The 16,245-nt window shown below is 39.0% G+C and overlaps 1 long non-coding RNA gene across 2 annotated transcripts in view; it reads right to left on the bottom strand.

Annotated features, from left to right (window-relative positions):
• Nucleotides 1–15,556, bottom strand: part of LOC124574488 — a 46,786-nt gene extending 31,230 nt beyond the window's left edge. For both annotated transcript variants that reach the window (XR_006972309.1, XR_006972308.1), the window contains exons 1-2: nt 15,461–15,556; nt 8,969–9,037 (exon numbers count right to left, since the gene is read on the bottom strand). This is a non-coding gene — a long non-coding RNA (uncharacterized LOC124574488). The remainder of the gene's footprint in view (nt 1–8,968; nt 9,038–15,460) is intronic.
• Nucleotides 15,557–16,245: the final 689 nt, after the last annotated feature.

Consider the following 16,245-nt stretch of genomic DNA (forward strand, 5'->3'; position numbering starts at 1 on the left):
CGTGCACTATAAAGCATTAAAATGTGAAGACTAATTTCAGTTGACCACACAATCATCTTCATGTATTACAATACCATGTAAAAACATTACCTGATTTTACTCAGCTGTATACCATGTTGGTGCAATTCAGTTGAAACAAGAAGGAAAATTAATATAGAATGATGTGGCTAACAAAGGAAGTAGATCATATTAAATAGACTGTAATCGTCGAAGCAAAAATAAATTACAGTCGCAAGACCCGTTGTGGAGATAGTACCGACAGACGTCAATAGATCGCGGGATGAGCAAAACTTCGAGAGTGGAACGGAATCTTAATTGCAATCTTTTATTTACATATTAGTTGGTGTTGTTGCATATGACCTGCATACTAGCAGATATTGCAGTCTGTTTTTGACAGTTACTCAAGCTTGGAAGGAGAACAGTGACACCAGCTTGGCTGAGAGCTATGATGATTGCATGGAGGGAAGCACTGAGCCCACAGCAAATTTCATCATTTTGTTATGCGTGGTAATCTATACCAACTACTTTTGCTTTCTACACTGAAGAGCCAAAGAAACTGGTACACCTGCCGAATATTACGTAGGGCCCCTGCGAGCACGCAGAAGTGCCGCAACCCGACGTGGCATGGACTCTACTAATGCCTGAAGTAATGCTGGAGGAAACTGACAACAGGAATCCTGAAGGCCTGTCCACAAATCCCTAAGAGTGTGAGGAAATGGAACTCTTGAGAATAACACGTTGCAAGGCATCCCAGATATGTTCAATAATGATCGGGAGTTTGATGGCCAGAAAAAGTGTTTAAACTCAGAATAGTGTTTAAACTCAGAATAGTGTTCCTGGAGCAACTCTGTAGCAATTCTGGGTGTGTGGGGTGTCGCATTGTCCTGCTGTAATTACCACGTATTGTCCTACTGGAATTGCCCAAGTCTGTCGGAATGCACAATGTACCTGAATGGATGCAGGTGATCAGACAGCATGCTTACGTATGTGTAACCAGTCAGAGTCATATCTAGACTTATCAGGGGTCCCATATCACTCAAACTGCACATGCCCCACACCATTAATGGCCTCCACCAGCTTGAACAGTCAACTGCTGGCATGCAGGGTCCTTGGATTCATGAGGTTGTCTCCATAACTGTATATAATTTGAAACAAAACTCGTCCGACCAGGCAACATGTTTCCAGTGATCATAAGTCCAATGTTGGTGTTGACCGGGCCCAGACAAGGCCTAAAGCTTTGTGTCATGCTGTCATCAAGGGTACACGAGTGGGTTTTCGGTTCCGAAATACCGTATCGATGATGTTTCGTTGAATGGTTCACACACTGACACTTGTTGATAACCCAGTATTGAAATCTGCAGCAATTTGCATAAGGGTTGCAGTTCTGTCACATTGAACAATTGTCTTCAGTTGTCATCACCCCTGTTCTCACAGGACTGTTTTCCAGCCATTGTGATGTCTGAGATTTGCTGTTTTACCAGATCCCCGATAGTCACAGTACACTCATGAAATGGTCGTACAGGAAAATCTGCATTTCATTGCTAGCTCAGGGATGCTGTGTCCCATCACTCATGCACTGGCTGTAACACCACGTTCAAACTCATTTAAATCTTGGGAACCTACCATTGTAGCAGCAGTAACTGATCTAAGAACTGCCCCAGACATTTGTTGTCTCGTAAAGGCAATGCCGACCGCAGCGGCGTATTCTGCCTGTTTACAAATCTCTGTGTTATAATAAACATGCTTATACCAGTTTCTTCAGCACTTCAGTGTATGAACATCTACTGTGTTTAAACTGCAGTTTGCCCAAATGCATTTGTAGTCGGAATTGAATTGACTTTAAAATTGGACAAATACTCAACAATAGTATTCATTTCTGCACAAGACAACAAAAGCCTAGATCTAGGCAAGTGATGTACTTCTGTGTTTCTTGCTGCAATGTTGTCAACACTCTCCGTGACGTATGACAAGAATGAAAGGGGGTATATCAGGTGGTTCTACACAGAGTGGGGGGAGGTGACATGTTTGGAAGTGGGATTATAACATACTCATCTCAGCATAGAGGTGAAATCTAGTATGTATACAGGGAAAAATAGCTGTGTTCTCAAATTCCAACATAACAACCACCCCAGAAATAGCCACATATTCTGAAGAAACAGCCATATGTTTGTGACAATGAAGGTATAAATTTCACGGCTGTGCCATTAGGTTGATGATGGTGATGACCCAAAATAGTGGTAGCACACACTACAGGGATTGTAAGCATAAAAGGCAGAAAAGAAAACAGTCCAAAAATTCATGTGAACAATTTCTTGTTGTTTATTTTATTTCTCCGAGTGTTATCAAAATTTAGACAATCAATAAATGGCAAAAGTTTAGAATAGTTATAAGGTTACCTTTTTGGCAGATACTTTATGTGTATAAAACAGTTTGTAATTCTAGTTAATCAGAATCTGTTAAAAATAAATTTCTCTCAAGGAGCCTCTCATTAAAAAATTGAATAAATAAAATTTTTTTTAAAATTGGGCCATTTTATATTCAGGGGCGTCTTACACTCAAGTAAATACAGTATGAAGCTGGCAGCGTGCCAGAATGAGTAACACCTTTGCAGCTAATCAAACACTACACTTCGAGATAATAATGTTTTATTAGTCAGCACAGTAATAAGACAAGCAACTGATAACACACGTAATATCATAATCCCGCTTGCTATTTTAAGTAACACACATCCATTATCTGCACACACACTGATGCTCGCGCCATGGCAGGCAGCGAGGTACTGACTGCTGGAGCACGCCATCTTTCCACCGTCGGTCGTTCGCGACATCGCTGACAGACAGGTGAGGAGTGGAGTACGAGCTGAGGTAGCTACACGTTTTTATTTGTCGTTAATCACTTCCTTAACCTCCTGATGGATCTGTTATTGTGAAAAACGGCAAGTTCCACCACAGTTTGGAGTTCACAAACTGTAGATGAATGAGTTCAAAGGTCAGAGGAGGGAAATGGTGTATGGCCTTGAGTAGGACTGTCCCTAGTAGAGCACTGTGCTGCTTAAAACCACCTACAGGTTGATGAAAGCTTACAATTTTTTCAAAACTGCTCTAAAATGCTATTCTTGTGGGTGTGTCATCACTGGATTATATGCATCATAAAAATCTTAAAATATGCATGAAAAATGCTTAAAATGCACAAAAAGTGCAGAAATCTACAAGATTAAATAATAAAAAAACATAGGAGTTACTGCGTGCATCACATCTCAAAGTCGAACCTGTGCATATCAATTACGAGGAAGAGTGCCAGCCATGCCAAAGATCGGTACATTTAGAATATTGATATCACTTTCTGAATAATTTCTGGTAGAGGTTAGGAAGGGGTGGGGGGGGGCTTTCTGGGATTATTTTCTAAAAATTTGCAAAATGGGGACTCATACTGTATTTCAAGAGTTGTTCCTACTTCACTATTGCTGTCGGTAACAAACAGACGCGATGTGAGTTGAGTCACGACAAAACAATCGATACGTACAGGACCAACTTCGAGATATACTGCACGCAGGGGGGTCACACTCAAAAACCCAGTAATATTTTATTTAAAAAACAACACACAATCATGAAATTTTTAACATCATTAACTTTTAATTAATACTATTGGACCAAAGCATCATTTACAATTTATTTTACATTTTTCTACTATTGTAAATACATACAAACAAGTACTGTTCCAAAAGTTTGGTGGTAAGATTGTGTCTTTGATCACTTAAGACATTTTTATAAGTAGAAAAGGACCGTTCTACATCAACTGAGGTGACTGGGCAGTATTTGAATTTGGGTGCTATGTTGGCACTTACCGTTTCTGGTAAAAGTTCACCCATCCCATTAATAAAACTATCAATATGGTACAAGGGTTCAAAGCCTGGGTTATTGTATAAAATGTTTTCAAACTTTTCTATAAGTTTTCTCGGGAATACCTCCGAAAATGAGCAGTTCACTAGAATAATTTCATTCATTAACTGAATAGATTCATTCAATGCCAAACCTTGAGTTTCAAGCTTTTTAATACTTGCAGGCATATGGGAAAAGTAGTGCTAATCACAGCAATGTCTTTTTTAATACCGGAATCATTAATAGCTTCCTTGGATTGGCAAACTGCCAAAGCCTCTGCACTATTAAAGTCATTTACTACCCCTATAATGGCCTTGAAATTATCATTGTAAAATGACACAGCTTCAACCTACGTACCCCAATGAGTTACGACTGGAATAATTCAATGATTATTAAGAATCCACCTCAATTGCAAATAGAAACCAGATGTTGACCTAGGTTTCGGCGCGGATAACCGTGCCTTCTTTGGAACACACTAAAACTACAAACTGTATTAATGCTGGGCGATGCCTATTTACGCAGTTTGTAGTTTTAGTGTGTTCTGAAGAAGGCGTGGTTATCTGCACCAAAACCTAGGCGAACATCCGGTTTCTATTTGCAATCGAGGCGGACTCTTTATAATCATTGCACATTTGGTAGTTTTTCTTTGTAGGTCTTGATGCGAGCAGGAGCCTTTAGAAACACTTTCTCTGTGGGTGAAATCAGTTTACTTACATTCAGCAAGGCGATGTGCTCAGTGAACAAAGCACATCACACGAATCAAATTACGATAAAATACTCTGAGGGCTTTTCCTGCTTTGATCATGTAGGGAGCAGCATCTCAAATAAACACAAACACACTTGCATCTGCAGAAGATTCTGGATATATTTTTCTAATACCCTCAATCACAAATCTAGTGATCGTAGAATGATTTATTTTTTCAAGTTCTTTGCATAACACTAAATAGGAAGAAGAAGGCTCTTCTTTTAAAACACCAACAATTAAATTTGCAAAGTACAGGTCACAACTGTCTACAGTTTCATCAACTGAAATTCAGATCATGTTGCCCTCGAGTTCATTGCGTATTTCTTCCAGAACATTTACGCACATTGTCGGTATGTAACTTTTACACAATGTCGATTCATCTGGTATATTTTGATTTAAGCAATATTTCTGCAGGAAGCCTTAGAGGATAGAATTTATAAGATTGTGAGGAGGAATATTGATTGCAATGAATGCTCTGCACAGATCCATGTTAAACAGACTTTTTTGGTTACCTCTGGACAAGTCCCTGCTACTGCAACTTGCTGTTATCAGAAATTTTTGTCATCACCTTTTCTTCTGCATTCCTGTGATAGGAAGATTTGTCTCGGCATGCTGATCTACTTGAAACTTTTTTTTTTTTTTTTTGCACAAAACATTTTTTTTCACAGACTTGAAAACATAAAATAATTCCGTCATACGTAAATGTTCCGGGACGGTCAGCTATCCACGAAACGACCATTCTTTTTTCGGGTGGTATGGCACACGACACGTTATACACTGCACATCATTAACACGTTCAACTGTGTACAAGTAAGCAGAAAGCTAAACTGAAACAGCGGATGTGCGACTAAAAGCTCGCGTAATTTAATTTATTTGTTGCGAACGCATACGGCGGGACAGTGGGGGGGATTAACCGGGGGGCACAGGCACAGGAGCACTGACTCTGTACGCCTCTTCCTGTTCCTATTCTGTAATGATTTCGCCATGCAGTGGGCTTTCGGTTAGCTATTACACGCAGTTTTAGGTGCGGTGAATGTGTGAGACATAAAAACTAGATAGAGCTAGAGACTACCCGTCTCAATTTTTAAAATATTGTAAACAGAGTGAAATATGTATCGTCACCAGTTTTTATTAAAATATGCAATAACTGGTGAAAAGGAGCGAAATATGCAAATGCATATGCAGCATGCAAATGCGTATAATACGGTCCCTAGTCTTCACCAAACATCCCTCGGTTGGGATCGCGCCACAGCTTCAGCATATGGTCTATAGAGACTTGTGCATAATGCTCGAGGATGACATCGTTTTGAAATTTTCTCAACATTTAACTCGTAGCAAGTATTAAGTTTGATGTCTGTACTTCCTACAAAAAGTACATAAAAATTCTCTAAGTTGACTACGATCTAGACCTCCGTAGTGCTGTTAATTGTCATTAGAGCCAGGGTTACATTTTTTCTTCATTTAGACAACATTTTCACATTAAAATACATTTGCTACTTGAGTACCAGCAAGAACAATGATTTGCACAGTGGAACTGCCAACAGGGTTGGAGCCTGCAAAACCAGCACAGGTCCCATTCGTGTATTGCCGGTGGGAGCTGTCAACTGACAACTAATTTATATACAATAATATAATGTTGTGAAAAAGTTCGCATATTACAAATATGCACCAACGAGAGGCTAAAATGACAATATAACACTCTTCTCTCCCTGCACGAGAATCGCAAATTGTGTGGGCATACGGGATGTGACTACACGATATATAGAAGTCTGGATCAGTCCCGGGGGAACATTCAGATCGCCGAAGCAGTTAAGGTGAACGCTCGTAACGTGTGGAAAATTTGAGTTCGAGTCTTGGTCCGGCACAAACTTTTGTGTGTAACAAAATGCTGACATCAATGCAGATATGAAATAAGTAGATTTATTTCATAATGTTAATCCACAGCTTTTAGGCATGCGTGTCTGAAGAGCATTATATTGTGACGATGCAGACACTGTATAAACACAGACATTTTATGATATTGCAGTGCCCGTGTTGTTAAAAGTATGATGCAATGTTCCTTTGGACATACATGCATGCCCAAAAGAACAAGCACTGTGCTGACCACAGCCTACATGGAATACACAAAACATATTTGCAGTTGCAAATACGGACAACCATCAGCTGTATAATGGAATGAAAACAACTAAAATTTGTGCCATACTGGAACTCGAACCTAGGTTTCCTGCTTTACACAAGCGGTCACCTTAACTGTTTTGGCTATCTGTGCACAACTCTTGGCCAGGCCCAAACTTCTATATGTACCCCACGTACTGGAATTTCTCTCTCTCTCTCTCTCTCTCTCTCTCTCTCTCTCTCTCTCTCTCTCTCTTTTTTGGCAAAATTCGCATCTATTTTTGTTGAGATTCATATTTCTTTTAATGATTAGATGCACCTACCTCAAAGGTTGTCACGTGAGTGAAAATAAACAAAGCCTTTTTTCTTTGAAACTGACTGCTACAGGAAGGTGCTGATTGGGAACTTTGTGACAGTAATGTTTGATTTTGCAAAAACTTCCAAAATCTTTTTCTTCCAAACTAGCCCATGTTTTCTTCATTTGGCTATATTTAAGAATTTAAAAATGATTGTTCTGTTGAAAAGCCACAGCTTTTTCCTGACAGTGAGCTGAATGCGTCTCTAATTTAAGGTGTTTCTGGACATTATCTCTCTTTTCTGCACAATTCGATGATAACAAAATATACAAACTATTAATTTCTATCTTTTGTGGGCATTCATAGGTGTGCGACCCATGCTTTACAATGCTACAGACAGAACAGACAAGGCAGTTAGCATAGAAGCTGAACTGAACATATCATAATGCTATGTTAATATTAGGAGAAGAATTTTGGCACAGTCGAAAAATGTTACAAATCTTGTTTTGCTATAGCACATAGTGCAGACACTACAGGCTATAGTGACAGATGACCACAAGCATAAACAAACTAGAATTTTGACTGCCAGAGGGAAGAAGAGTGGTGCGCAGAAACAAACCCCGCCTCCCTTTCACATGGTAACAGCCAACAGTATTGTCAAAGGGATCACCCATCTCTTCTAACGTTGTAAGGTTCGTAATCGAAATCCATAACAGATCAGGATTAGTAGCTTCACTTATTTCAAAATCAGAAAACAATAAACAACACATGACACAAAATATTTGGGGGAAAGCTACATTTCAACTGCTCGCTGATGTTAGCGGACTATTGTTAACGACTCAGTGCAGGCCTGATATCTAGCAGTATTCGATACAACCACTGCTCAAAACATACTCCTCCTAATTTGCCACTTTAGAAATGACCACATTAAACCATATTTTGGGCTTTTTTAACAAACAAAAGTACACATTTCTTTGTTATAAAATACAACTGAGTACTACATTGTATTACACAGCACGTATCTTAAATAGACCATTCAACCGCCCACAACTGGCCTGGCATCAGATCATTTAGTGCACTGATGTGTTGTTGCATTTGTACACTTTCATTTTGCAGAAAGGTTCTTATACACATTACCTTTACAAATTGGCCTTCGCCAGAACATGCACAATACCATTAACCAAAAACTGGTTACATTTTCAATATTTTTATGCAGGAATCAAGCTATTTCAAATTATCTCTGATAAAATAGTTCATCTGGATACAATTTACTACAAAATAGCATCTAAAACGTAATTTTGCATTTTGAAGCAGAAACGTAAATTTTTCCAATCCCTATAAAAAAGTGCAAGAGTGCAGGTTGTGACGCACAGATGACGACATATGGAGGTGTTTCTTGTCATGACTCCTCTACGGATAGCCAAAGTGGTTATGGCGACCTAACACATAAACCGGGAGATCCGGGTTTGAGTCCCAGAGATCCGGGTTTGAGTCCCAGTCCAGCACGAATTTTCTGCCATCTGATTTCTCCTGAAACTGCAGCTATTGCTGGTTGTGTCCTTTTTCCAGTAACTGAGCAACGACAGTCTTTTCATCTATTTACACATCTACAGTACTTCACTTGCCTGTCCCTGAACCACATGCACATCATCAAGTCCTCCAGCATTTAACAATAATTTTCTAGTTATGTGAAATCACTGTACACAACTGTATCATTTGCAAAGAGTCCCTTAGAAATATCTACCTAATCTGTGTGTGTATACACAGTACAATTGTGGCTTATTATAATGTGTATTCTCCAGTTTGACTTTCAACTATAGTATATAAGAAATGTTATGTATATGCGTTTTCTACTACTGGTAAATGAAATACAATTAACAGTTATCTCATTACTTCAGTGTGTAACTGACAGTCAGTATTTCATGAATACTTACACCTTCCTCTTCTTTGGGGAATATCTGGACCGGTGAGAGTGTGGCTGCTTCATCCACTTGGTCATTTATCTGCAAGTGGAAAACAAATTAGTCAATGATCTTCATAAAAAAACAACACAAGGAACTTTTATACGAATTTTAAACGAAAAATAACCAAATACAGCCCACTGAACTTGGAAACTGAAGACAGAAATGGAAATATGTGCAAACAATTTCCAATATTTCCAAAACCATCTCAACTACGAAGAACACAGAAAAGTGGTCTTGAAGAGCTCGACAACCAGCCCTAACTCTGAACCGTCCATCACTGAGGAATTACAGTCATTTCAAATCTCAAAAACCACAAGGTCTCAGAGAGACCAAATCGAGCTGAACTTTGAGGAAAAAATGTCACAGACGCTCACCACAACTTTTTTGAAGAAATATGAATACATGAAAAACCCCTGATGAATCGAAGACGGCCCTCGTCCACCCACTCCATAAGAAAGTGTCCCAAGCAGATCACAACTATGGAGGAATCTCCCCCTAGACATAACATACAAGATACTCTCCATAGTCTTAGTAAACAGAGCAAAATCCCAGTTAGACAATTAACTTGAAGTATATGAAATTGGCTTCAGGAAAGGAAGAGCCTGCCCAAAACAAACACTAAACCTCAAAAACTTCATGACATACCAAAAATGAAGAGCAAAATGATATGTTATGACTGTCATTGAGTTTTTAAAATCATGAAACTCAATACACCAGGAATCCCTTATATATACTAAAAGAATTAGCCCTAGATAACAAAAAATTTAAATCCAATCACAGAGACCCTTATCACCACATATTCCAAAGCCAAATTCATGGGAGAACACTAACCCTTTTGAAATAAAAACTGGTATAAGCTAAGGAGATGGAATCCCCCACTGCTAGTTAAGTGCTCCCAAGAAAAACTTGTTGGAGAGACTGGAACACAGAGATAGTGGAATCTGCCTAGGAGCACAAAACAAAAGGCATCAAAGCCAACTATCTAGCCTTTGCAGATGATATAACCCTACTAGCTGAGACCTGGGAAATAGCCAAAGAACAGACCCTTGAACAGAAAAAACAGGTCTCAAGGTCTCAAAACCCTCAAAAAGACCAATGTAACAACAAACATAAAAAACCCACCACAACATTTTAAAGTGGGACAACAAAAAGTAGAGATAATCAAAGAACTCAAGTACATTCCAGAATCCATCAGCTGGAATGGGCTCGAGAAAAAGGCAATGGAAATTAGAAGTAAAGTTGATCTGGTCTTCTATCTCGCAAAAAACACATACAACAAAAGGTCCCTCTCACAGAATGCAAAAATAAGCATTGTAACAGTGTAGTAGTCAAACCAGAAGCCCAGTATGCAGCTGAAACAGTATCACCAACCATGGCCTAGTTGAAAGACTGGAGATAGAAGAAACAAAGATATTAGAAACATTTCTTGACCCCAGATTTCACAACAATTAATCCGCACCAAAAATGAAACCCTTTACCAAACTACCGAAAAACTCTCAGACACAATTAGGACAAAAAGAATTCATTTTTATGGATACATCTTCATTCTGAACCAAAATAGATCAACTGAATAAATTATGACTACTTCTGCAGGAAAAAAATGGATTACTGAAATGGAAAAGGACTTCAGATAACTCCGAATCACAAGAGCTATGTTCAAAAATAAAACGGAGAAAAAGAGAGAGGAGGAAAAGAACACAATGGGAGGGAAGGGAGGGAGGGAGGAAAGGAGAGGGGGGGGGGGTAAGTTCCAAAATCAAATCCTAACGAACATCCACATCTCTGAAGAAGATAGGAAAGCAAGGTCAAAAGGATGAAACAATACTGAGCTACTAACAGAAAGGCACAAAACATTAAAAAGTGATTAATTTAACATATCGCAAAGTCGGGTGAAACAAAAATAAAAAGAAGATTCTGCCATTATTATAATGTGTGGTTTCTAAATTTCCTTAATATTAAGTGTGTTGTTGTTGATGATGCAGCCTTCAGTCTAAAGGTTGGTTTGATGCAAATCTCCATGCTAGTCCATGCTGAGCAAGCCTCTTCACCTATGCACGATACTGCAACCTACATCCATTAGAACCTGCTAGCAGTAGCCAAACCTTGGTCATTATCTCCAATTATTAACCCCCCCCCCCCCCCCCCCCAGTTACTTTCCCATTACCAAACTGGTGACTGCTCAGTATGAGTATTATTAACCATACCCTTCTTTTAGTGAAACAGAGCCACAAAACTCTTTTTTGGCGAATCTGATTAGTTATTCTATCTACCCACCTGATCTACAGCATCATTCCAGAGCACCACATTTCAAACGTTTCTATTCTCTTCTTGTCCGAATTGTTTATCAACCATGTTTTATTTCAGTACCGGTCTACACACCAGACAAATACCCTCAGAAAGGACTTCCAAACACTTATACTTTTAGTTTGATGTTAACAAATTTCTCTTTTCTCAAAACACTTTTCTTGCTACTAACAGTCTGCATTTTATATTCTCCTTCACTGACCATCATCAGCTTTTTGTTCCACAGATAGAAAAACACATTTCATTTCCTAATCTAACTCCCTCAAGATCACGATTCATCTACCTTCCACTGACCTTGTTTTACCTTCGATGGTGTTCATCTTACAGCCTCTGTTGAAGACATTACACATCCCACACCACACTGCTCTTCCAACTAATTTGTCGATTCTGAAGAAATTACAGTGTCTTCGGCAAACCTCAGTTTTTATCTCTTCTTCCTGAACTTTAATTTCATTTAAGAATTCCTCCTTGGTTACCTTTACTGCATGCTCTACGTACATATTGAAACACATCGAGGATAGGCTACAACCCTGCCTCACTCCATTACCAACCACTCTCTCCCTCTCACGTCGTTCAAATCTTTGTGACTGCCGTCTGATTTCTGTAATAGTTGCAGATACCTGTTTGGTCACTATAATTTATCCCTGTTATCTACAGAATTTCTAAGAGTATATTCCAGTCAGCATTGTCAAAAGCATTCTCCGAATCTGCAAATGCTATAAATCCAGGTTTCCCTTTCTTTAACCAATCTTCTAATATAAATCACAGGGTCATTTTTTCCTCACATACCGCTACATTTCTCCACAACCTGCACTTACCTTCCCTGGGATCGGTTTCTACCAATTTTTCCATTCTTCTGTAAATTATTTGTGACAATATCATGAATTATTAACCAGAACAAATTTTCACTCTGTAGCGTAGTGTATGCCATTATGAAACTTCCTGAGTAAGGCTGTGGCTAAACAATGTCTCTGCAACACCCTTTCTTCCAGAAGTGTTAGTCCCAAAGGTTTTGAATGAGAAGTTTGGAAGGTAGGAGATATACTGGCAGAGGTAAAGCTCTGAGAATGGTAAAGATCTCTGGTTTGAGCCCTGGTCCAGCGCACAGTTTTGATCTGCCAGGAAGTTTCATGAGTTATTAAACTGATAGTTTGTCTGTCTCATATATCTTGAACAGCACATGCAATAATTATATAATGGTTGGCGCTCTCAAACATATCAGTAATACTGGGCCAATGTTGTCTCAGGGTATATACGCTGACAAGGAAGGAGGCGGGAGGGGGAGGGGGGGGGCGATGGATTTTTTCCCAAATTTCCCAGTTAAAAATAAACTTTCCCTGTGTTAAGTGACAATATACTTTTCCTTGGCGCTGCCGAACTGACAAATCCTTTGAATTGTAAAGGTATTGTATACAAGGGTAGAACTTCCCGGTACTTCAGCAAAAAATAACTTGTTTTGGAAAAATATTTGATGCGCAGCATCATGTACAGCACATATTTTCAAATTACAAATGTATAAATACGAATTCCACCAATTAAAGCACGGTATCTTTCGAAGCACCGAAAACGAGATTGCGATGTGCCATTGCCACCAATCATAGCTCAAGTTACAGTACTCCCCAGCCAATGACAGCAGATATTCAGAGCACAGGACTTGTGTTGTAGTCGGCCAATAGCAACATCACTGTTAAGTAGAGCGAATATGCAAACAGGAAAAGTTAATGGTTTAAATTAACATACATTCAGTATAGCTACATGAAAAGATAAGCTATCACCTACAATATACCAGTCATCGAAAGCTTTTTGCCTTTTTTTTTTTAGGATACGATGGATCCTTTGACAAGGACTCCAACTTTTCCATAGAAAAGCCAGTTACATGGAAAATTGCTCAAGATTTCACCTCGAACTGCTTTTGAAGGATAATTTTACTTTTTGCCACCATTATTGCATAATTTGTAATCTATGACAGAAATAAAACAGATATGAAAAACTAAGCTTGTCCTTTTTTAGTGTATTACCTTTCAAGACAAGATATATCAAACACAAATACGCTGATTGGTTGGTTGGTTGGCTGGTTGGTAGGTTAGGGGGAAGGGACCAAACAGCGAGATCAATAGTCCCATCGGATAGGTGAAGGGTGGGGAAGTCGGTCATGCCATTTAATAAGGAACCATCCCAGCATCTGCCTGAAGCGATTTAGGGAAATCATGGGAAACCTAGCCAATGGCCTTGCTGCTGTTGTTAACACCGGTTCCCGTCAGGTCACCGAAGTTAAGCCCTTTCGGGATTGGCTAGTACTCGGATGGGTGATCATCTGGTCTGCCAAGCCCTGTGGGCAAGCGAGGTGCACTCAGCCCTTGTGAGGCAAACTGAGGAGCTACTTGATTGAGAAGTAGTGGCTTCCGTCTCGTAAACTGATATACGGCCTGGAGAGCGGTGTGCTGACCACGTGCCCCTCCATATCCGCATCCAGTGACGCCTGTGGGCTGAGGATGGCACGGCGGCCGTTCGGTACCGTTGAGCCTTCCGAGGCCTGTTCGGAGAGTTTTTTTTATGGAAAACCTAAATCAGAATGGCCAGACGCAGGCCTGAACTGTCGTCCTGATGAATGGGAGACCAGTGTGCTAACCACTGTAAGGTGTTACTCAGTCTAATATGCTGGAAATATTTAAATAATGGCATAAATGGCTGGTCTTCTAGATTCAAAATTTTTCTACACGGCTGTCCTTCAAAGTGTTAAGTTTTGAGTGACAGTCAAACGTTCTGTGATTTAAGAAATTAATCACAGATTCTCACATGCGACGTAAGTCATCTTGCATAATAGGAAATTTACTTCGTAAATAATGCTTCTCAAACCACCATCCTCAATATTTTCCCATGACCTGTTATAAAAGTAAACTGTTGTGACATCATACTCATTGAAAGCAGTTTGTTGTTACAAAATATAACACAGTCTTCATCCTAAAGCTTTCAACACATTTTGCTGTTGGCAGACACTTGTGTGTGCACTTTGTTTTGTAGTAAATGGCGCACTTTCTTTGCAACTAAAATTTCATTTTGGTGTTATTCTCTCATTTATATTTTCTTTATGCAATATTATCCTGCTGTAGTGGGCCAAAGTAAAATTTTTGTTACGAATATCAGTTCTTACTCGTCAAAATTACAAAAATTTAACTGGAAACTAAAACAATGAAAAATTATCAGAAATCTTAAAGATTCCTGTGTTCTCCCAAGATTTCCCAGTAGCCTGGGGTATATACTCCCTGTGTCTATCCAGCAGCCTTGTTTCAACTTCAGTCTTTCACTGTAGCAGACATGATATGAAACTGCATCCATACAGCTTCTCTGTGATAGCTATAAGGAACAGAAGTAATATTTATTCCTTGAGAAAAACTTTCAATACCCAATATTGCATAAATTAGTCTTTATTGTGGACAACCGGTTTTGACAGTTCTAACTGTCATCCTCTGGTCTTCAAAAAAATTTTGTTATGAAACATGTTCCACTGTGAGCTTGTACCTTATGCCACACTGTCATTGCACTGCTTAAAATGCAGGACATTATACATAATTTAGTCAAAAATAAAACCATTTACAGTTAAAAAGCACCTCGTGCACACGAGCACGTTTGCATAAGCAGTGCTCGCGGAGGCTTGTTAATTCTTGAAGCACATGATATACAGCAAAGTGCACATCTGTTTATGTTTGCAGAAATGTTCCACACATTGTGGATCCAAACCTCAGCCAAAGTATATGGTGCAACTACAGTTTAATGTATACTGTACATTTTAAGACTTAACGAGCCTCTGCGAGTGCTATGTATGTGAACATGCTCGTGTGCACAAGCTGCTTTTTTAACTGTAAATGGTTTTGTTTTTGAAAAACCTATGTATAATGTGCTGGGTTTTATCCATAAGCTACAAATTCACAACGGCACATGTTTCATCACAGAAATTTCTTAAGACCAGAAAACGACAGCTCCAACTGTTGAAACCGACTGTCAACAATACAGACTAACTTCTGTGATCTTTGTTAATGAAAGCTTTTTCCCCCTCACAAAACACAGACTGTGTCATCCAAGTTCTCAACATGACAGAATTCAGTCAATATTCACATAACTGCAGTGCGTACTCGTCAGTCAATGTTTCAGAATACTTACAAACTGCACTTCTTTGACAAATGTCGAGACTGATGGAAGTGGTACAACTTCATCTCATTGGCCAGGTGTCTGAAAGCGGAAAAAAAGGTCACTCAATTATATGTCCTCTTTTCTTTATTTCCTCTTTTTTTACCTTTAAATTAGTTTTATTCACACAGCCATCTTACAAATGGTTTTGTTGTTTTTTTTCCCCTTTCTGTAAAAAAAAAATCAACATTACACAATATTATAAGGGCATTTAGATATGAAGTTACAAATTCTCTTACACAGTGTTCAATGGGTACAGTGGATAAGAATGACTGTTGTTATTGTCAAAAGTATGATCATATGGTGTATAAAGTGAAACTTGAGACTGGATTGAGGACTTTTTGGTAGGGAGAACATAGCGTGTGATCTCGGGTGGAGAGTCATCATGAGATGTAAAGTAACTTCGGGTATGCCCCAGGGAAGTTTGTAGGGACCCTTGCTATATGTGTTGTACATTAATGACCTTTTAGACAATATTAATATAACAATGGAAATAATCAATTATTGATAATACAATGTAATGCCACTGGCTCTGAAAGCTTGCAAAAGTCAAATCCTTTTGTGTGTGTGTTCCCCTGCCGCCACTTGGTGAGTAGGCAATATTAATAGTAACATCAGACTTTTTGCAGATGCTGCAGTTACCTATGTTGGAGTACTGTCTGAAAGAAGCTGCATAAATATTCAGTGAGATCTTGACGAGATTTCAAAGAGGTGCAAAGATTGGAAACTTACTTTAAAGGTTCAGAAGTGTAAAATTT

Source organism: Schistocerca americana, unplaced genomic scaffold (assembly GCF_021461395.2).
Source record: "Schistocerca americana isolate TAMUIC-IGC-003095 unplaced genomic scaffold, iqSchAmer2.1 HiC_scaffold_217, whole genome shotgun sequence".
Lineage (NCBI taxonomy): Eukaryota > Metazoa > Arthropoda > Insecta > Orthoptera > Acrididae > Schistocerca > Schistocerca americana.